This window comes from Pangasianodon hypophthalmus, chromosome 26 (assembly GCF_027358585.1).
Source record: "Pangasianodon hypophthalmus isolate fPanHyp1 chromosome 26, fPanHyp1.pri, whole genome shotgun sequence".
Classification (NCBI taxonomy): domain Eukaryota; kingdom Metazoa; phylum Chordata; class Actinopteri; order Siluriformes; family Pangasiidae; genus Pangasianodon; species Pangasianodon hypophthalmus.
Window position 1 is genome coordinate 3231217 of NC_069735.1, and position 23679 is coordinate 3254895.

At 37.4% G+C, this 23679-nt stretch overlaps 1 protein-coding gene across 1 annotated transcript in view; it reads left to right on the forward strand.

The window, feature by feature from the left end:
- Positions 1–13486: 13486 nt before the first annotated feature.
- Positions 13487–23679, forward strand: part of LOC128317503 (uncharacterized) — a 34454-nt gene continuing 24261 nt past the window's right edge. Inside the window, exons 1-2 of the mRNA XM_053229704.1 lie at positions 13487–14109; positions 16107–16188. The gene's annotated coding sequence lies outside the window, so the exon portion shown is untranslated. The remainder of the gene's footprint in view (positions 14110–16106; positions 16189–23679) is intronic.

Sequence of the window (23679 nt, forward strand, 5' to 3'; positions counted from 1 at the left end):
ACTAATTAGTGGTCTCATTCTCTCTATTTTAAGGCTGTGTTCCAAATAGTAGAATCTTTCACTAGTTAGTCTTCTAGGATTCATGACTAGGGTTCTTGCTAGAATGTTGGCCATTTTAAGGTTCCGTCCCAAATGCTAGATTTCATGATTCCTTACTGTTCTTATCAAAATGCTAGATTTCATGATTCCTTACTGTTCTTATCAAAATGCTAGAATTCATGACTATTATGAATTCTACATAATAGTCATGCTACAACTATTATTCTTACTAGAACTTACTCCATTTTAGGGCTCCATTCCAAGTGTTAGATTTCATGACTACTTAGTGTTCTTACTAGATCCACAGATTGTTTTAGGGTTCCGTCCCAAATGCTTGAAATCATGATAAGCGTTGTTACTAGAACGTTGGAAATCATGATTAGCATTCTTACTAGAACGTCCTCCATTTCAAGGTTCTGTTCCAAATGCTACAGTTCATGACTACTTAGTGTTCTTATCAAAATATTGGCCATTTAGAGGCTGTGCTTAAATGCTAGATTTCATGACAACTTACTCTTCTTACTAGAAAGGTCATTTTAAGGTTCTGTCCCAAATGCTAGAGTTCATGATTAATGTTTTGTACTAGAATGTATGTCATTTTAGGGTTCCTTCCCAAACGCTTGAATTCATGACTAGCATTATTACTAGAACATCAGCCATTTTAGGGCTCTGTCCCAAATGCTAGATTTCATGACTAGCATTATTACTAGAACATCGGCCATTTTGGTGTTTGATCCCCACCTCTAGAATTCGTTATTATTTTTAATAGAATGTTGGCCATTTTTGATCAGTCGAAAATCTTTCAGTAGTTAGTGCTCTTATTGAACGTCAGCCATTTTAAGGTTTTGTCCCAAATGCCTAGTTCTTTTAAACAAGAGAAACGAAGCACATTTTCTAGATGTTTATCCAAGGCTTTATTTTCCATTTAAAAAAAAGAAGTACAGTAATAACGAGAGTGGGTGAGGTGGTGAGCGCTCTAACATCACCTAAAAATGTGTTACAGTGTTAGTCATGACCAACGAGGAGACACAGGAAAAATGAAAAAATAGTGACTTACCAAAAAAAAATCCAGTTAGCTTAATTTGCATATGCAAATGAGCACTAGCTGGTCATGCATTCATATAGGGGTGTGTCTATTTTTGCCTGATAAAAAGAGTTAACAGAAATAAACCAGGCTAATATCTATAATCTAAATTTGGATAACTATGTACATACTGTGTAGTAGGATATTATACAGTCGAGTGCAAAAGTTTGTACACCCTCAGGTTTGCTCTTTTGACTTTGTGGACCGAGGAACTACAGAGGAGCTCCATATCCAGAGAAGTGTTTTCGCTCCGAGGCTCCAGTGAAAACTCTGAGGTGGAGAAAATCAACACATAAATGGAAGTTCAACTGTGTGTAAATGAAGATAAATGTTACTAGTTTGGCTGGTTGTTTGATAGCCCAGTTGTATTACAAACCCTAACTTTATAAAGAGGTAACCCATAGCATAGCTGGCTATGGGGGTTAGCACTATTGCCTCGCAACACTTGGGGGTTGGGGGTTTGAATCCTTCCTCTGCCCTGTGGGCGTGGAGTTTGCATCTTCTCCCTGTGCTCTGGGGGTTTCCTCCAGGTACTCCGGTTTCCTCCCCCAGTCCAAAGACATGCATTGTAGGCTGACTGGCATCTCCAAATTGTCCGTAGTGTGTGAATATGTGAGTGATTGTGCCCTGCGATGGGTTGGCACCCCGTCCACGGTGTCCCCTGCCTCGTGCCCCAAGCTCCCTGGGATAGGCTTCAGGTTACTCCTTGACCCTGTCCAGGATAAGTGGTATGGTGGATGGATGGATGGTAGCTGGCTATCCAGTATATAAACAAATAATAGTTACTATACCTTAGCTGTATGTAATGAACCAAAGTCATTTGTTAGCCTAACTTCCATAGGATCACAGCTATATGCCTACAGGCTACACTTGTTCAGCAATACACAATCGCACTCAATCATCTCATCTATGCCGGTCAATGTAGTAAGGACCCAAGTGGAGTGAACGTACAGTATTTCTTGCTCTGGCTAGCTAGCACATCAGCTTTGAGAAAGATCGTCAGCGTCGATTTTGTGGATTAGCACTCGTCGAAATACAATACCATTTTGTTTGTTTATTTATTTATTAACTAATACACATTTCTTTTGTGTCGCTATGAGATGCGTGTTAAGCAACACAGAATGCAAACATCTCAATTTGTCCCTGTACATCTGAATAATTTGAATATTCATTTGTCGCCTTTTTTGTTTTCAGACAGACGAATTGTACGAGACGGAAAGCCTGGTAGTGGAACATGGTGTCCGTCAGCTGGAATTAAAGTGAACTCATTCCATCAGTGTTCTTTAAAAGCATGGGCTGTGCACTGAAAATGGACTAGTCGTGGTGTAAGCGAGCAAAACCTATCATGAGAATTTTAGAGAAATATCCAGAGGCGGAAATGTGCAGTGCAGTAATTCCATGCATTTTTAAGTGCAGGAATGTGAGCGATACAGAACGCACACATTCCTGCACTTAACCTCACAACACACAACTCGCTCTGCTCTTTATCAAAAGGAAAGCGGCTGATTTCCAGATACGTTTACAAGAAATAAAACGCATGTACACGTGACACAGAGACCTGATTTTAATCCATTTGTTTAACTGTAAATGAATAAAAGAAAAAATGTTATAAAAAAACATTTTTTAAAAATCTTTTTTCTTTCTTTCAAATTTTTTAAAATCTGTTATTACTTATTTCTTTCTTTTTTCTTTCTTTCTTTCTTTCTTTCTTTTTTTACCATTTCAATTATTAAATTTTCCTTTTTATTTTTTACATTTTTAATCTTTCCTTCTTTCTTTCCTTTTTACCTTTTATCTTTCATTATCAGTTGTTACATTTTCCTTTTTAGTTTTTACCTTTTTATTCTTTCTTGAAAAAAATAATGAAATAAAATGTATTTTTTATGTAATGTTTTAAAACAAAAGTGTTTGAAGGTCTTACATTCTTTCTTTCCTTTGTTTTCTTTTTTACTATTTTATTTCTTTTATTTCTGCCATTTACCTTTTACTATTTTATTTATTTTTTAACCTTTTTCATTCTGGCTTTCATTTTCTTTCTTTCTTTCTTTCTTTCTCTTTATACCATTTTAATTGTTAAATTTTTACTTTTTACCTTTCTTTCTTTCTTTCTTTCTTTCGTGTTTTTTTTTTTTTTTACCATTTTCTTTCTTTCTTTCTTTCTTTACCATTTCAGTTGTTACATTTTCCTTTTTATTTTTTATTCTTTCTTGAAAAATAATGAAATAAAATGCATTTTTTTTAATGTAATGTTTTAAAATAAAAGTGGTTGAAGGTCTTTCTTTCATTCTTTCCTTCCTTTTCTTTTTTGCTATTTTACTTCTTTTATTTCTACCTTTTACCTTTTACTATTTTCTTTCTTTTTTTAAAAAAACTATTTCTGGCTTTCATTTAAATTGATTAATTTTTAATTTTTACCTTTCTTTCTTTCTTTTTCACCTTTTACAGTCTTACCTCTTGATCGGTTCAATTCCTGGGCAGGAAACCAACCCAGCCACTGGGAGTGTACTCTCAGTCCCAAGCCTGGAAAAAAATAATAATAAATTAAAAAAAAAAAAAAAATGGAAGGGTTGTGTTAGGAAGGGCATCTGGAGTAAAACCTGTGCCAAATCGAACATGTGGCCCGATGATCTGCTGTGGCGACCCCTAATTGTACTGTAATGGCTTGGGACTGCGATTGCTGTAGTGGCTTTGGGGCTGCAGTTTCCACAAACACCTTCGTACTCAGGACTCCATCAGTGGACGGTGGATAGATTTTAACCAACCGAACTTCTTGCAAAAACAGTGATGAATTTATTGGTTGCACAATTGCACTATTTGTCCATATAGTACACAATAATAGAAGGGATTTATTTATAATTGCACTATCCATTGCACCCAGATGAGGATGGGTTCCCTTTTGAGCCAGGTTCCTCTCAAGGTTTCTTCCTCATATTGTCTCAGGGAGTTTTTCCTTGCCACCTTCACCTCTGGCTTGCACATTAGGGATAAATTCACATATTTACAATATATTTTTTTGTGAATCCATTTATTTCTGTAAAGCTGCTTTGTGACGAGGTCCATTGTTAAAAGCGCTATACAAATAAAATTGAATTGAATTGAATTAATGGGAGCAGCCGAAAGAAGAACGACAGCCTTGCTTCTTGGTATGTATTTTCATTCTAGGTATGTATTTTTGTTTTCTTGGAGAATGCACAGTGGATTCTAAAGATATAAGTTAAAGGTCTAAGCTATAGGGATGAAGCCGTCCAGCTCCAGTCTCTTCTTCCTCCACTCTTTAGGAGGGTTCGTTTGGGATTAACTACATCTAAATAACATTAGTGATTAATAATTAATTCCGTTTCATTTTATGAGTTGAACCTTGTGAGGGATATGCTTTAGAATCAGGTTAGCGATATGGACTTATTTCTGTATAATTATTGGATTTCTCTTCACGTAGCCGTCTTAATAATTCCGCAGGCGTACAGTGGGGTCTTACTGCTAGTGTTGGTACATGGCGTCGCTTTGATTGAAAAGATTCTGGCTGGTAGTCTTGTCTTCAAAGCCACACTCAGTAAGCTCACATGAAAGGCTCCAAGTCCAAGAGAAGGCAGTAAAATATGGGGTTCCTCTCTAACAGGAAGTGAAGCCTGTTGTGCTGGAGTGGAAGTGGGTCAACAGTATCTATCACCAGCTTTGCTAATCCTTTATTCACTCGTAGGAAGGGATTGTCACTCAGAGCTGGTCTCGTCTCTTCTCGTCTCGTCTCGTCTCGTCCGTGGCTGGCTCGAGCTATAATTGGTGGCTTTGGGAATTGTAAACCAGCTCTTGGACGGATTTGCAGGCTGTACGTCTGAATGTAGATATCTCTGAAGTGGAGTTCTTGGAACTACAGAATTCTACAGGTGACTGTACAGGCTCTGAGGCGGACTTGCTGAATACAATTTCGTGCCGTGTTCTGTTTGAAAATGAATTTCCTTCCACAGTTCTACAAAACCTTTATTGCAATGTTTGCAAAACAAGCCTATTATTATTTCTCTCACATTACTTGCCTTCTTATTCTTCTTTCCTGCTTCCTGTGCTGAGTGTGAAGTATTTATCGTACACCGACTCCAAATCACACGTGCTTCTTCTGTAGAGGATTTCACCGAGAGCCGCACTGTGGACTTTTAGCTTTTTATAAACTTTATACAGTTGAAACCGTTTCAGATGAAAGATTACACAGTGTTCAATTCCAACTGACAGCTGATGATGTCATAATGCGCGTTACAGCAGCCGACCAATCAGCAGCTTCGCTTCAACTCACACTCAGTGGAACTGCACACTCATTATAATCACACTTTCTTTCTTTCTTTCTTTCCTTTTTAGTTTTTACAATCTTTCTTCTTGTTTTCTTTCTTTTTTCTTTCTATCTATTCTTATTACCTTTTACAGTCTTTCTTCTTGTTTTCTTTCTTTCTTTCTATCTATCTATCCTTTTTACCTTTTACAGTCTTTCTTCTTTCTTTCTATCTATCCTTTATACCTTTTACACTCTTTCTTCTTTTCTTTCTTTCTTTCTTTCTTTCTCTTTTACCATTTCAATTGTTACTTTTTTCCTCTTTAATTTTTAAATTTTCTTTCTTTCTTTCTTTCTTTCTTTCTTTCTTTCCTTTTCTTTTTTTTTAACCTTTATCAGTCTATGTTATTTCTATTTCTTTAACCTTTTATATTGCTGCTGTCTTTATTTATTTATTTTTCCTTTTTAGCTTTTACATTCTTTCTTTTCTTGCCTTTTCTATTCTTTCTTTCTTGCTTGCGTATGCCTTATTAACATTCAAAATAGCGCCAGCCTCTCCTGTTTTCTTGGAGAATGACAGTATGTGAACCTGCACAGTGGATCCTAAAGATATAAGTTAAAGATATAAGCTATAAGGGATGATGCCGTCCAGCTCCAGTCTCTTCTTCCTCCACTCTTTAGGGGTGCTTCTTCTTTCATCCCTCCATCATATTTAGATTTTTTTTTCACATCACCTTGACATTGGTTGAAATGTGCAGGTTTAGTTTTTGCATCACTTTTACTCCAGTTTCATTCATTCCATCTTTACATTTTTCAGACAAAAATATCTACCACTCTAGTGCATACATATTATATTCCCTGCCTTTCAAATAAAACCTTATTGTTTCTATAGAAACCGGTGGAGTGATTCAGAGCTGTCGATACATGACTAGAGTGAGATTCTGGATTTACTGTGCACTTACACGCTCTCTGTCCTATTTTTCGCCCTCATTTTCTTCATGTGGTCATAGCTTCCTGTTCTTGTTGCCATGTTGCCATGGTTGTTAATTGGTCTCACCTGCTTCTCATTAACCCCTCATTAATCTGTGTATTTATAGTACTATAGTACTTCCTGTGTGTACATGTGGAACAGGTGGGATTTTGAGCCATGAATCTGCTCTGCTTGTGTTTTGACCCCAGATATGGTTTACTTGTTCAGAAGGATTAAGTGTTTGGTCACTTTGGAGTTTGGTGTTGGTTATGTTCCACCATGTTACAAAGTTGGGATTTTGATATAATATGAAAATTAGTAGACTTTTAGTAGAGAAAAATCATATAGTTTTAGCTGCAGAACTACATTTGTTTGTGCGAATAATTAAAAACTGATATTTACTGCTAATTTTGACTAATTTAAATTATTTTGCCTCATATTTCCATCCTGTTATACTTCCACACTGTTACGATCCTTCATGTTTTGTTGCATCTTGTTATATTTCTTCCTGTTATTTTGCATCCTCTTATTTTCCACCCTGTTGTGTTCCTTCCTGTTATGTTGCATCCTCTTATGTTCCACCCTGTTATGCCTGTTATGTTATTGCTTTTTGTTATTGCTAACAATAAAGGCGACTTCAGCTGAAGTGCACTAACTCATGTCTTAGTCCACACACTGCTGAAGTTAGCTGACAGTGTAGCATTTTAAAAGAGCCTGGGTTTTCCCTGGGGTTCAATATAAAATCATTCGTGTGTGGGTGTATGTGTTCAAGGATAAAGCAACACTTGAGTGTTTAAACTGTTGGACGGTGACACAGCTTTCTTCTCAAAGCACAATGTGTCACTGCATTGTTGGACCATACATAAGACTGTGTGTGTTTGTGTGTGTGTGTGTTTGTGTAGTGATACATACAGGTGTTTTTACACACAGTAACACACAAATTCCCAACAGCATATCAAAGACATTTAATATCTCTGCACTGTAGGGAAATTTAACTGATTACACACCTACATGTAGTTGCCTGTGTGTATATGTGTGTGTGTGTGTGTCTGGTAAGAGGCCTTTGAAGTGAGACTCCAGATCCTGCCGTGCTGATTAAAGCAACCGTCTGTAACACACTGTTCCTTGTTAAGCAGGATTCCGAACGCCCCGTTATCAGTGTGTGTCATCTGGCAGTACACAGTGTGTGAGTATTCAAAGGAACGAGGACACACACACACACACACTTGTCATGATGTCCAGACACAAACGTCTGGTGCTGTAACTGAGCTCTAACAGCAATTCTAACAGGAATAACATTCTCACATTTGGATAATCAGCTCACCTTTTTTATGATGTTATCATGTTATTTAGGGGTCCAAGCACTTTACTGTGGACTTTCATTAGTCTAATGGTGGTGCTACACTGCATAATAGTAAACCATTCTGTATGAATTTCAGCCTGATTTTGCTGTCCCAGACAAAAATTGCACAATGTAGAAGAAAGAGTGTGAGTAGGATTACGCAAAACTCATGGGATTGCAACAAATATGATCTATTAGCAGGTCTATTCAGAGAGGATCTTCATTATATATTATGACATGATTGCACAGTCTGTCAGACATGTCAGAAATGTTTAATCAGCTTAATTGAAAGATTCAACACCATGGATTTCCAAACAAGCCATATTCGAAATGTTTCCCAAATGCACATGAAGCCCTGTTCAATTCTATACCCTCTTTTAGGCCACGCCCCTTCATGTCTTAAAAAAACTGACTGACATCGCTCAAGAATGAGGCTGATATTTTACTTCCTGTAATTCAGTACTTGAGCATGTTTGCACATGATTGCTCAGTGTGCCGCGTGCAAAACTGATTTAATGCGTGGGTTTAGAAAAAATGGAAGCCATTAAACGCTTTGTATCATGACGATTTATTTGATTTCACACTGTGTGCGCATGAAGAGAACTCTATATCTGATTACTCAATAAGAACGCTGATGTGATTAGAACTGTCACTTATCACAATGATAATCATCAATCAGAAACATAATGGGTTCCTTATTCACAACTGCAAGCCTATTACAGCTCAGCATATACACTTAGGATTTACATAAATATATGGGTGTTTTTTTTTTTTTTTTTTTTTTGGTGCAATGGATTTTGCCATCATAATTTTTGCATTATCCTAGTAGTATCCTAGTAGTGTGCTCTTTAGTTAATGGTTTTAGAGGAAGGTTGTCGGAAGACACATACATTTGGCGCTCACATGACATTAAAAATCGTAAATGATACTAATGCTATATCAGGTGTCCCTCAGGGTTAGGTTTTGGATCGCCTTATATTTACCATAAACACTATAACATGTTGCAGTATGAGGATAATTGGTATAAATTACATGAATAGCTCACAGTAAATACAAAAATTAGATACTTCATTTTCTGTGTTTTTTTTTCAACTTTTTGGAATTAGCTAAACATTAGGTGATATGATTTTTTTTTACAGAATGGCTTTTTGCTAATATAGAACAAAAAAATCACATAGATGTGCAAGCTGGAGACAGCGTTATCATAGCAAATACTGTACAGCATGATTTCATTCATCCAGGCAACAATCAGCGAAATTCTTCCTGACGTTCCAAAGCTTTTAAAGAAATTTACAGAGAGATGTGGGGCTTTATTCATCCTCTTCGCCCTCATCATCATTCTGGGTGGTCAGGCACGACCTCTTCCCAATCCTGTGCCCAACCTTTTCCATTACTGCTGAGAAATGGCGAGAGAGAGAGAGAGAGAGAGAGAGAGAGAGGGAGGGGGGGTGGTATGGCTGTGTGGTGGACGGAGAGCAGTGATTGGTCATGCTTACCAACCCGAGGCTGAAAGAGATGGAGAGATGGAGGGGAAATGGGATGGAGACTTCTTTCATCTGCACCCGTCTCTCCCTATATCTCTCTCTTTCTCCGTCTCTGAGGAACTGAGCGAGGACGAGGACGAGGCCTTGGTTTCATGGGCTGCAGGGCTAGCAGCTAAAAATGATGACTTACGTCTCTAATCTCGTTTGCTAAGGATTGATGCTCGGGCTTTCAGTTATGCAGAGATGCTCAGACTTTCCTTTCGCTTTCTGCCAAGGAGGAACGACATATGGCTTTCAGAATGGAGATGAAAGAACAAGAGGGAAAGAGAAAGAGGGTGTTTAACCCTGCCAACCCGCTGCTGTTAGAAAATTGCTACTTGGCAGTCCTCAGAGTCCAAGAGATGCAGTTTGTTTTCTTGAAATGACTAGAGATACTGTATCATGACAAGTAGAGAGCACCAGTTTGTCAATGAACCTAGCTAACTAAAGTTAGTTAGGATAACTAGCCAGCTTGCACATGAAATTACCCACCAATTCAATCAGCATTAACCGTGAATGTTTAAAACAATATTTCACACTATTCAGTATTATAGACTTAATGGCTATATGCTAGCCAGGTAAATCATTATGGCCTAACCTCTGGTAACAGTTGCTTTTTATACTGGACAATGTAAATGTCTATTTAATGCTGATTAAATTGGTGCCTAGTGTAATTTACTAGCCAGCTAGTTAGCTAAACTATCTTGTTAGGCTTGCTAGTTGTCCTGATATCTCAAGTAGTTTCATGGAAAATAAACTACAACCAAGCTAACTAGCTGGATTGATAATGAATTAGATTAAATTTAGTAGAGCTTTGTTGACATGGCCATATGTAATACCAAAGCAAAGAAAAAAAGGACAATAATAACAGCAGTAATGCTAGAACATTAATAATACCTGTAATTGGCTGGGGTAATAATGCTATAACATTAATAATACCTGTAACATGCCTGAGGTAATAATGCTATAACATTAATAATACCTGTAACTGGCTGAGGTAATCCTAGCACCTTGTGTGCACCTTGTTGCTAGGCAACTGGAAACCTAGCTAAAAAATCAGTCCAACCATGGAACTAGCTAACAAGTAGCCATTAAGGCTTGCAAACAGACAAGTTAAGGGAATAGTGACATTAAAAACGACACATACCTGTCAGGAACGACAACATTTACCTCGGATGTGTTGTTAGGTTACTAAGAAAAGACTTCCTATTACTAAAATTACACTGTAATTACACTTAGCATAAAACATTTACCTCAGATGTGTTGTTAGGTTACTAAGAAAAGACTTCCTATTACTAAAATTACACTGTAATTACACTTAGCATAAAACATTTACCTCAGATGTGTTGTTAGGTTACTAAGAAAAGACTTCCTATTACTAAAATTACACTGTAATTACACTTAGCATAAAACAATAACTTTACATCACAATGTTTTATGTATTACATCACAATGTTTTATGTATTATGACTAATAATAATAATAATAATTTTTTTAAAAAACAGCATTTTTAACAAGAATTTTGTTTTCAGATTAGCTTTAGCATTTACCTCAGGATTGAAAATCTTAATCTTTTAAAAAAGTTTTATTTATTTTTACCTCCTTATTCTGTCAGTGAAAACACTGAAATTTTACTGTCACAGACGATCAAGCACTATCGTAGCATAGTGACTTTAGGGGTGAGGCCGGGATTTTCAGGATAACACACAAAAACAGGATAACAAAATGTACAAACAATCAACTGTTTAGCGTATATTTTACCAATTTTTCATTGTACACAAGTTATATACAAGTTATCAAATAAGGTTGTTCACAAATCACAAAACAAGGAATCTTCTGTTGAACTTGCTGACTTCAGGGTTAGCAAGTACCATAGACTTTGTTGGTTCAATTCACTCAGATAAGATAAGATAAGATAAGATAAGAAAAGAAACTTTACTGATGCCAAAGGAAATTCTACTCTTGACTTTTATTTATTTATTTATTTTTTAACAAAGCCCTAAGAGTACCTAACCCAGTCCTGGGGCCTCGTTTATCACCCGTGTGTTTGCATAGTTTTGTGCGTAAACGCACATGTACGCAGGTTACTATGCATTGAATGGGATTTATCAAGCTTTGCTTATACGTGAGGATGTGTGGATATTTCCAGACCATGTGTATGCAAGAACCCCTAGTGGTAGATCAGTGTAATAGCAGGTAAACTAATCCTGCGGAGCTTCTATATCATGTACTATGTATCATATCAGCATGATTGAGAGAGTAATTACTGATTTCGGTGCTCACAAGATGCAGATCACAAGATGTTCACACTCAAGCAGTACTGCGAGCAGGCTACTGTGCTTTTTAAAAGGGAGTTGTTTACCATATATGGTTATTTGAGGGCGTTTCTTTATGCAAATGAGCGTGGCAGTGCACGAGCACATCAATTTCGAATGTGTGGGATTTATCAATAGGCATTGCGTACAGCTGTGTGTACGCACATGTGATAAATACCAATTTCCTCGTTTCCAATTTCCTCGAGGTTCAGTCTGTATGCCTCTTTAACATCTGAATACGGTACAGCAGATTTTTTATTTTCTCTTGTTTTTTTCAGTCCACAAACTGTTTGCATGTAGGTAGTGTTTTGACCAGAGTGACACAGCCTTCATTAGCCCAATTCTCTCAGTTAATGTTACGGCCTTTATTATCTCAGCTCGCTTAGTTAGCATCACAGCACTTACTATCTTAGCTCTCTCTGTTAACCTCGCAACCTCTTTTTAGCTCAGATCTCTCAGTTAGCATCGTAGACTTGTTATCTCAGATCACTCAGTTAGCACTATAGATTTCATTAGCTCAGCTCTCTCAGTTAACGTCATAGCTTTTATTGGCTCGGCTCCCTCAGCTAGCACCACAGGCTTTGTTACTTTCACTCACGCAGCTAGCATTGTGGCCTTTATTACCTCAGATCGCTCACTTAGCACTGTAGTCTTCATTAGATTGGTTCACTCAGCTACAGCTGTCACGCTTATTAGCTCAGCTTGCTCAGTTACCATTACAGCTTTGGTTAACTTGGCTCTCTCTCAGAACAATCTCTGATAAAACTCTGAATGTTAGCATACACAGAGACCCTCATATACAAAACCTGGGCCAACTTTTGAGAACGAAACGATACAGCGATTTTTTTTCCGCTCTCAGCACTTTCTCTATTGAATTCACAAAACTACAGTTAAAGTTGAAGCCATTATCTTTACCGCCACACTTGAATACTCGCTAGGCCAGGCGTCCCGCACCCTATTACCATCCTGACACTTCACACGAAGGAGCACAATTCATCACCGAGTGCTGTGTCGATAGTTCAAAGATGCACATAGTGAGAAGTAATGAAAAAAAAGATTCCCTTACTTAACCCTCATCTGCTGTGCACTACTTAGCGCCCGAGACGTTACAGCGCTGCTTAATGACAAGGCACAAAAGAGTGACCTTTGACCTGTTCGTCAGTCACTGCAAATGCTAACAATTGTAATAATGCACGAAAGCTAGTAGAAGCCAGGTAGCAAACAAAATTCATTTCCTTGAATGCGTTCAGATTTAGTTAGCCATCGCAAAACCTCCAAAAAAATGCCTATAGTGAGTGTTCTTGCTAGAAGGTTGGCCATAATAAAGCTCCGTCCCAAACAAGTTGTCTCCCATAATGTTACTAGAATCAATCACTATATAGTATTCTTACTGGAATACTATTATGTTATTTCAAATAATACATTTCCTTCTAGTATTCTTATTAAAATGGCCTTCTTAGAACCTTTGGCAATGTCCCGATCTAGTTTATGTGATTACAGTAATGCCAGACAATTTAAGGGCCTGTCCCAAACACTAGTGTTCAGGGCTTATTAGTGCTCTTATGGCAGCCATTTTAAGGATCCATCCTAAACACTAGAATTTAAACCTAGTCAGAGTTTTTGTATTTTAACCATTTTCAGGCTCCCTTCAGTTCATTTCTTGTTTTTTTATTTTCTTTTAAAATCATTTTCTTTCATTTTCATTCTTCCAATCTTTCTTTTGTCTTTCTTCCATCAACCCATCTTCTTTCTTTCATCTTCTAGTCCTTCTTAATCTGTCCATCTTTTTCTTTTTCTTTCATCCATCTTCCCATCATGTGTGATCTTCTGTTCTTTCTTTCTTTTTGCCATTCATCGTTTTCTTTCATCTTTCCTTCTTTTCTTATATCCCACCTTTCTTTCTTTCTTTCTTTCACTCACCACTATTTAAACAATGAACATTAACACTTTTAAGCTGTTACTTTTTTAATGAATTTTTTATAATATATTTTTAAAAATCTTTTCTTCATCCCTTGACCACGTTGAGCTCTTTGCAGGCTCAGTGTTTCCATCAGACATTAACACACCAACTTACTTTTTGATGATCTTTGTGATGTGGCTGTGATGTTTGGGAAGGTGCAGTAATAAATGGAAGTCATTATTGGTAATGGAGATTAGCCCTGCACTGGATTGAGGAGCTTCTCCTTTATCTCTGCTCCGTCACCGTGCTGGAGCTCTGAACCATATTTACAGCTCGTTTTTACACTGGCACCTCCATAATGAATCCAGTAAATGGAGGTGATGCATACTGTTCCGAGTGATCCATCTCATTAGATACGAGTGCAGGAATGGCATAATTACACAGGGCAGCCACTGCCCCGCCCGTACTGACACCGGGCCAGCTATTGACCATTACGTCTGGAGCAGTGAAGCAAGCATAAAGAGCAGCTCACGGATAAAAAATGTACGTAAAAAGCACCTGGTTAACTTTTATAGCTCCTTCACGGCGGCAGGAGTGATCATCATTTGAGCTATAAAGAAACTTTCAGAGTCTCTGGGTCACTGGAAAGTTCAGCATGGGCCGACAAACACAGATACTGAGGTATTAATCCAGCTGATAACAACCGCAGAGTGTGTGTTTGTGTGTGTGTTTGTTAAGTTTGTGTTGCCAGGTTAATAATTCACCTCCTCCTGATAGAATTTGCCAGCAGATGATGTCATATAGCAACCAGCCAATCAGCAGCTTCACTTCTGCTCAACCTCAGTGGTGTTCTCACACACACACACACACACACACACATACAAACAGTATGCGATTACTATAACCACATACTGGCTCTTCTTTTTTAATCTTTCTTTCTGTTTATCTTTCTTTCTTCGCTAACAATTGACATACAGTGGGTTTGGAATTTGATTGTGTTATAGATGTAATTTAAAATGGATTAAATGTTCTCTTTGGCCATTAATCTGCACACAATAACCCTTTATGACAAAGCAAATACAAAAAAGAAAAACAAGTTTTTGGAAAATTTTGGAAATGTATTAAAAAGCAAAAAAATTTAAATCTCTTATTTAGATAAGTATTCAGTAATTTGGCAGCAATTACGGCTTTGAATCTTCTTGTGTAAGTCTCTACGATTTTGAACAATTTTGGACGGGGAGCACCTGTGAACTGCCATCTGCAGATGTGTTCACAGATGTTCTATGATGGGGTTCAAGTCTGGGCTTTGGCGCGCCACTCAAGGACATTCAGAGACTTGTCCCGAAGCCAGTCTGTCATTGTCTTGGCTGTATGCATCGCTGTTTTGCTAAAAGTGAGCGTTCACACTCTGGAGCATATTTTCTTCAAGGGCCTCTCTGTATTTGGCTGCATTTACCCTTCCCTCAATTCTGACCAGTATTCCCATCCCTGCTGATGAAAAGCACCCCCACAGCATAATACTAACACCACCATGCTTCACTGTAACGATAGATCAGCCAGTTGTTAAGCAGTACCTCATTTTGCCAGATGTTTTGCCTTTTACTCAGGAGTGACTTCTGTCTAGCTACTCTGCCAAGGCCTGATTGATGAGTTTTTTTTTTTTTTTTGAGATGGTCGACCTTCCAGCAGGTTCTCCCATTTCTGTAGACTTCTGAAGTTCTGTTAGAGTGGCCATTGGGTTCTGGGTCACCTCCCTGACGAAGGCCCTTCTAGCCCACTTCTGGTGGTTTCAAACTTCTTCCATTTCACAATGATGGAGCCCACTGTGCTTCTGGGAGCATTCAAAGCTTAAAAATGCCTTTGCCCAGATCTATTTCTCAATTTGATCACGGATGTCTACAGAGAATTCTTTGGACTTCATGGCTTGGTTTTTGGTCTGACGTTCACTGTGAATTGTGGGACCTTATACACACAGATGTGTGCCTTTCTAAGTCATGTCCAATCAATTGAATTTGCTGCAGGTGGACTCCAGGCAAGTTCTAGAGACATCTCAAGGTAATTAAAGCAAATAGAATGAACCTAAGCTCAATTTGGACTGGTTTAGCCAAGGGTCTAAATGCTAATAATAAAGGAAAGATTTCAGTTTTTGATTTTTAAAACATTTGCATAAATTTCTAACTTTATGTTTCTGTTTTTTCATTATGGATTATTGTGTATAAGTTGATGGCAAAAAAAGTCAAATTGATCAATTTAAAATTAAATCTATAACACAATAAAATGCACACAAACTGAAAGTCTTAATACTTAATACCAAACTGTACAAGGCAGCACAGCAATGTTGACTATTATTATATTATATGCACTACAAAACAAAAATAAACTAGATGGCAAAAAAAAAACATTATATAAAACACCATTTTCCATTATTCTCGTAAACGGTGTAAGAAACTAACAAAACCGTTAGGCAGAACTAAAGAACATTGTCCTTAGAATAACACTATCACCCTTAATGTATGCATACTAAAGAAACAATATCTGAAAGCACTTACATTTTTTTCTCTTTTAGTATAAATATATATATATATAATTTAAGACAATTCACTCTGTGGTATGGGTTTGTCCACCTAATTGTTGACCACACTTTTTTTGCTGTTCTGGCTTTTTTTTTTTTAACACAGCTCTGACACTATCATGTGCCTCCTGCAGGGAAGCTCTCGGGTTCCCCAGACAGAAAACCTCTCATTGGCCCGAGGACTGTGGGTAAGTGTGTCAGGAACCTTATTGCCGTATCCAGGCTTGTGGACAAGGCTGAAATCTTGAAGTCTTGCAGATGGAGGGACCATCTTGCCAGCTGCCCAGGGGGGTTAAGCCAGGACATGAACCACCTTAAGTTAGTTTGTTCAGTACATATAGTCACATGGGGGCCCTCTATGTATGGCCCAAAGTACTTCAATGCCCAATACTCTATTACAGCCAAGCATTATTTTTCTTGAATTTAATATGAATTTACCTCCTTGGATGGGTACTAACTTTGGATGGGTCTGGCAGGATACATTCTGGATACAGAGGTCTTCCAAGTTCTATTCAATGGTTGGGGAAGCAAATATAGTGTAAAGCAAATGTAATGAGGCCAGCAAGGACTGTGTTAATAAGTCTTTGAAGTGTCTCTGGTGCATTACTTAAACCAAAGGAAAATACCATGGATTAGTCCTCTATGTATGGCCTAAAGTACTCCAATTCCCATATTACAGCCAAACATTCCTTTTCTGAAGTTGAATATGATTTTTTTTTTCATCTTGTGCAAGGCATGGCATACATATGCCACAGCGACATCTTGCTCTTCATCATTGTTTTTGCATTAAAGCATCACAGGCATCTGTGTGAATGAAAAATACACGTGTAAAGTCAGGAAATCTGAGGATTTGTGCAGACATCAGGCAGCACTTAAACAAAATCCATGGCAGCTTGGCAGTTACTGGCCCATGTAGGAGGTAGCCTACAACATTTCTTGTGAGGGCGAACAGTGGCTCAGCATGTTGAACATAATCTTGGATAAATGGTAGTACCTTGTCAAACCCAAGAACTCTCTGACCTCTTTCACATTTGATTGGATTTTGCACCCTGATGCCTTACTTTGGACAGTAACCAAGGAACAGTGGAGTCGAGTGAGGACCTCAAAGAGGTCTTCCAAATATTATTTGAAGGTATGTCTGTACCACTTATCCTGTCCCAGGGGTCTCAGGGCACACCCTGGATTGGGTGCCAACCCATTGCAGGGCACAATCGCACACACACAATTTAGAGATGCCAATCAGCCTACACGTCTTTGGAGGGGGAAAGCGGAGTACCCAAAGGAAACCACCGAAGCACAGAGAGCTCCCCACACACAGGGCAGAGGCGGGAACAATCCTGGAGGTGCAAAGCAAACGTGCTAACCACTAAGCCGGTGTGCCCCCCATGAAGCAAATGTAATGTGCCTTTGAAGAGTTGCCTGCACATTACTTAACCTCCACAATGTGAGATGAAAGCAGTCTTGGGTCTTGAAATTCAAAGACTCACCAGTCATCCTCTCCTTTTTTCCATTCTCTATTTTTGATACATATTTTATTTCCCTATTACTTTAATCATGATCTTGAACAATTTTTATTTACATTTTTTAAAACTCTATAACTATATTTTAGAACAAGATAGCATATCCTCTTCAGGGTGTTCTCTTGCACTGATTTCCTCTTCTCTTGCATTGATTTGCTCAGCTGAACAGCCAATCAGAGCTTTGCTCTCTGATTTGCCATCTCCCTTTCTGTCTCTGTCTCTCTATATCTCTCCCTCACACCCACACCACCAGCTGCCTAATTTGACTTTAGCATGAAATCATCTCACCTCACACTAGCACACAGTAACCTCTGACACATATGATTCGTGAATAATGGCGCTAGGGTCATGTTTAATGAGTCCAACCTGAGGCCCTGCCAATTTCTGCCTGCAAAGATTGTGGACTTTTACTTAGCAGGGCTTAAGGGAGCCAGATAGTAGGGCTTAGTGATCAAGCCAAGATTGTTAGACAAGGGATTGGTGCAGAATTCCCTCAAAAGCCCCCTTTCTCAAGAAAAACAAACAAAAACATGAATGGAGAGAGAGAGAGAGAGAGAGAGAGATGGCAAATCAGAGAGCAAAACCCACAATTCCCTAGCTATACTTTCTGTCATTCATTCTATAACACTTACCATCATCAGTCCATCAGTCCACTGAGATAACCACTAATTAGGGCACTACACAGTGAAGAAGTTGTGGTTTTAGGCACGATTTAAGAGCAAACCCTACACTCACTGATCTTAAGTATACTGAATGTGCACTTTCACTGTACATTCGCTTGATTTCCTGCTTACTTTACCAGAGTAAATGTCAGCGCCCTTTGAAAGTCGAACGCTAATGTCTTGTCGAGAGCAGCTGCAGGAAAATAGGAAGACGTCGAGCGTGAAAAGACTGAAAACTTCATGAGGAACGGTATCGTGCTTTTATCTGACCTTTTACGCTGAACATTAAACACTTATTCATTGTCGAGGGAAACACCTCAGCTCAGGGTACAGAAAAACAGCCTAGCAGAGATGCTAAGATGCTGTTATGTCGTCGATACTGTACTATTGGCTTAAATCAGTCACATGGCTACTTGCACTGCGTATTCGAAATCCTGAAATGTGTTAGCTAAAAATGGATTGCTAGCTAGCTAAGTGCATCATAAAATAATGCATTAAATAGAACAGGCTGCTTAGCGTTAGCTATGGAAGCCCTGAAGGGTGAGGTAAATAAGTAAATAAACAATTAATTTTTTTTAAATAAATAAACAAACGCGTTCCTTAGTCAAATTTCCAATTTATATATTTTTCTGTTTTCTGTACCATAACAAAATAGGAGAAGAAATAATTTCCAGCAGAAACGTATCGCTGGGAAAAAAAATATTGGGAGCTAACTGGTTAATGGTTAGCATATTAGCTAAGAGCTAGTTACTTACGTTAAATGTAGGGTTTAACGACAAAAAGGCTAAATGTAGGCAGATAACACAGGAAAAATTAACATTGACTAACATTCACTTGAATTTTTTTTTTTAGGTTGCCCTAATCTCAGACACTAACAGCTAAGCTGCTAATGAGGAAACAAGTGACTCATTAGATAAATCGCTAAATAGGATCAGCTCTGCTAGTTCGCTAAATAGGAACAGCTAAGCTAGCTTGCTAAATAGGAACAGCTAAGCTAACTTGCTAATTTACCTTTACCTGGGGATTCAGGTAGGGATTCAGATGAAGCAGCTGTAAAGGGAACGCTAACAGAAAATGTTAACTAACGTTAGCTAATAACAAATAGACATTAAGGCTACACAAAGAAGGAGTAAAAAGTGTCAGCTGTAACAGGGGACTTCCTAAAATGACACAATCTGAAGTTACACACACACACACACACACACACATGAAGCTGTAATGGCTAAACAATTCATTAGATTCCTCACAAACACCTCATCTGTGTGTGGACGCGTCCCAAACCACATGCCCTATTCACTTCGTAGGCCACATAAACATCATCATGAGTCTGCTGTGTGTGCGTCCCAAATCAGTGTGTGTTTTTGTGTGTATTTACTGTAAGTATATTCATCCTGGATTGAAGACGTTTGCATTAGTGATACTGAGATGACTGACTGCTCATCCATCCAATAGGATGCTGCCGTAAATGGAAAAAGGGCGGAGCTTTGAGTCTGTTAATAAGTAAATATAAATGAAGTGGTGAGGAAATGTGTAACTTCTGCTGCTGGAGGTGTGTGTGTATGTGTGTGCGTGTGTGTGTGTGATTCATAAGGTTCATTAACACACACACACACACACACACACACACACACACGCTTGTCCTCCTCCCAAGTTTACCACCAGAAAAATAATCAGACTCAAGTGTGTGTGTGTGTTTGTGTGTGTGTGTGTGTGTGTGTGTGATAAGAAGATAAAATGAGTAAACAATAACCTTGACACAGACACCAAATAATAGTCACACGTCTCCACTTCCTGTCCTTCATCTGATAGAGAGAACAGAGCAAAGAGAAAAGAGTGAGAGAGACAGAGATAGAGAGAGGAAGAGATATGGAGGAAAATAGAGAAGGAAATGAATGAGGGGAAGAAAGAAGGAGACTGTAGGACTGTTTGAGTTTGATCGTTGGCGTATCACGGTTCTCCGTACAGTAAAGATCCAGAGCGCTCGGAATACGTTTCTTATCTTCATTACTGCATCATCATCATCATTCAGCGATCCGGTTTACATCACTCTGCTTTTTAATGAAAATCTGCATACACAACATCATTATTAATGAAACTATCCCTAATTAAACAAAATCTTCTTTCTTTCCTTCTTTCTTTCTGTCTTTCCTTCTTTTGTCCTTGCTTTCTTTCTTCTTTTTGTGCAGTATTGCTTTTCTTTTTTTCTTTCTTTCTTGCTTTTGCAGCCATAAGTTCTTTCTCTTTTGCTTTTCTTCCTTTCTCTCTGTAGTCTTTAGTTCTTTCTTTCTTTCTCTTTGCAACCATAATTTGTCTCTTTTGCTTTCTTTCTTTCTTTCTTTCTTTTTGTGCAATATTATTTTCTTTCTTTCTTTCTTTGCAGCCATAATTTCTTTCTCGTTTGCTTTTCTTTCTTTCTCTCTGTAGAGTTTCTTTCTTTCTTTCTTTGTTTTTGTGCAATATTATTGTTTGCTTTTCTTTCTTTCTTTCTTTCTTTGTTTTTGTGCAATATTATTGTTTGCTTTTCTTTCTTTCTTTCTTTGTTTTTGTGCAATATTATTGTTTGCTTTTCTTTCTTTCTTTCTTTCTTTCTTTCTTTGCAGCCATAATTTCTCTTTTACTTTTCTTTCTTTCTCTCTGTAGTGTTTCTTTCTTTCTTTCTTTCTTTGTTTTTGTGCAATATTATTGTTTGCTTTTCTTTCTTTCTTTCTTTCTTTGCAGCCATAATTTGTCTCTTTTTCTTTCTTTCTTTCTTTCTTTCTTTGTTTTTTGTGCAATATTATTGTTTGCTTTTCTTTCTTTCTTTCTTTCTTTGTTTTTGTGCAATATTATTGTTTGCTTTTCTTTCTTTCTTTGTTTTTGTGCAATATTATTGTTTGCTTTTCTTTCTTTCTTTCTTTGTTTTTGTGCAATATTATTGTTTGCTTTTCTTTCTTTCTTTCTTTCTTTCTTTCTTTGCAGCCATAATTTCTCTTTTACTTTTCTTTCTTTCTCTCTGTAGTGTTTCTTTCTTTCTTTCTTTCTTTGTTTTTGTGCAATATTATTGTTTGCTTTTCTTTCTTTCTTTCTTTCTTTGCAGCCATAATTTGTCTCTTTTTCTTTCTTTCTTTCTTTCTTTCTTTGTTTTTTGTGCAATATTATTGTTTGCTTTTCTTTCTTTCTTTCTTTCTTTCTTTGCAGCCATAATTTCTCTTTTACTTTTCTTTCTTTCTCTTTGCAGCCATAATTTGTCTCTTTCTTCATTTCTTTGCAGCCATAATTTCTTTCTATTCTGCTTTTCTTTCTTTCTTTCTTCTTGCATTTCTCTTTTTGTGCAGGTCATTCAGCAGATGCAAATTTGCACAGATAACTTCATTAGCATTGTTTGTGCTCGTGACACAGAAGACTCTCCCGGCTAGTCAAGGATCACTTCATCCTGAACCTAGAGAAAGTCCGTTTCAAATGAAGTGTCCTCGATCTGCTTAGTGAAAGTGCGAATTTCCTCAACAACTGTTGCTATGATCTCCATATTTTCATTACAACCGCTAGAAGGTTAAACCCATTTCGGAGTTTCCTCAAAAAAAAAAAAACAAAAAAAAAAAAACCTGTTAGTCCCACCATAGTGTTTGATTGACAGATCTACAGTAAAAACATGTCTCATTTTTGGTGGAATTGAGGAAGTGTGATGATGAGAAAGCACAGTAGCAAATGGAGCAATTGCCAAAGGACTTTGCATTTGCATTTTAATTCCTGCAGCCATTTTATATGATATATATATTTTCATGATATATTTATATCATGAAAGTGCAACTGAAAATATATTTTGCAGTTGAATTTGAATGATGTCTTACATTATGTGCACAGAGAAAGAGAAGAGGACTGTGAGACAAAACAGAAAAATACACAGAAATGGAAAGAAAGAGAGAGAGAATATGAAAGAAAAAACAGTGCAATGAAAAAAAAACAGTGAGGGAGAAATGGAGTGAAAGAAACAGTCAGGGAGGTAAAAAGAAAAAAATAGAATGGAATAGCAAAAGGTGGAAAGATGAGAAAGATGGGTTAAAGGATTAAGGAAAGAAGGGGGAAATAGATAAGAAAAGAGTGGGTGAGTGTGAAAGAGAGAAGCAGAGAGAGAGAGAGAGAGAGAGAGAGATTAATTGAAAGGGAGAGAAAACGGGGAGGTAAGTAGACAGAGATTGAAAAGAAATAGATGAAGAGAAAGAACAAGAGGGAGATAGTGAATAAGGGACAGAGAGTGAAGAGAGAAAGAAAGACAGAGATAAAGACATGGGGAAGACATGAAGAAAGAGGAGAAACTACAGGAAGAGACACCACTAGATGGCAGACTTGAGTGGTGCATCACCTGTGTCTCTCTCTCCATCTCTCTCTCTTTCTGTCGTGAGAGAGAGAGAGAGAAATAGAGCAACTAAGAGACAAGACCGAAAGAGATCAGTGTGCAGTCTCTCTCTCTCTCTCTCTCTCTCTCTCTCACTCGTTAACAGACACACACACACACACACACACACACACAGAGGAAACCAGTGCATTTCCCAAGCACCTCTATCGATTTTGTGTGTGTGTGTGTGTGTGTGTTTGAGAGAGAGAGAGAGAGAGAGAGAGAGAAAGAGCCTGCACATTAAGAGTAAGAGTCATCTATAATGATGTGTTCTGTCTGTAAGTCCCGCCTCCCACATTTGCATATTCATCGCCTGCGTCACCTGTGACATCACTAAGCCAATTTCAGCAGTAGTGTTTATTTGATCATAAACAGGGAATCAACTGAATCCTTTTTTTTTTTTTAATCTTGTTATACATTGCACAATACATTGCACATTAATAACAAACCCAGTTTCCGTGCAATCGAAAAAATGACCTTGTAGTAAACAATAAATGTTCACTGCAATAAATATAAACATAAAATATTTAATATAAAATATTTTTTTAATTCTTAGAGGATCATATTTATTATTATATATTTTCCACACTGGGTTTAGAGAAATCACATCCACCCTATAAAAAAAAAAAATTATAATTATTTTAATTTAATTTAATAATATTTAAAGATTTTTAAATGTTATTTTTCAAGCTTTAAATATTGAATATTCTCATATACTCCTTTTTTTTTTTGTTGTTGTTTTTTTGTCTTTCAGATCCGGTGACTGAAGTAAACAAAAATACTTCAAGACGAAATTTTTTTTTTTTTTTTTAAATTCTTGGTTATAGGGGGCGGAGCTACAGTTGTCATAGTTTTCACATATCCTTATAATGATGTAATAATATGTTCATATATTAATATTTATATCAATACAACACAACAATATTGAATTCTGGATTCTGATTGGTTAGAGGGTGTTGATTCCTTTTCTACATCAGTCACTGATATGGTAAAGGAGATTTTTTTATGTAACATTTATGGAAGGAGTCTCCAGTGTCAGCACTTGTGTCTGATGGAAAGCTGTAACTGTAACAATACACCTACACACAACTACACAACTGACATACTAACACAATGCACAAAGTG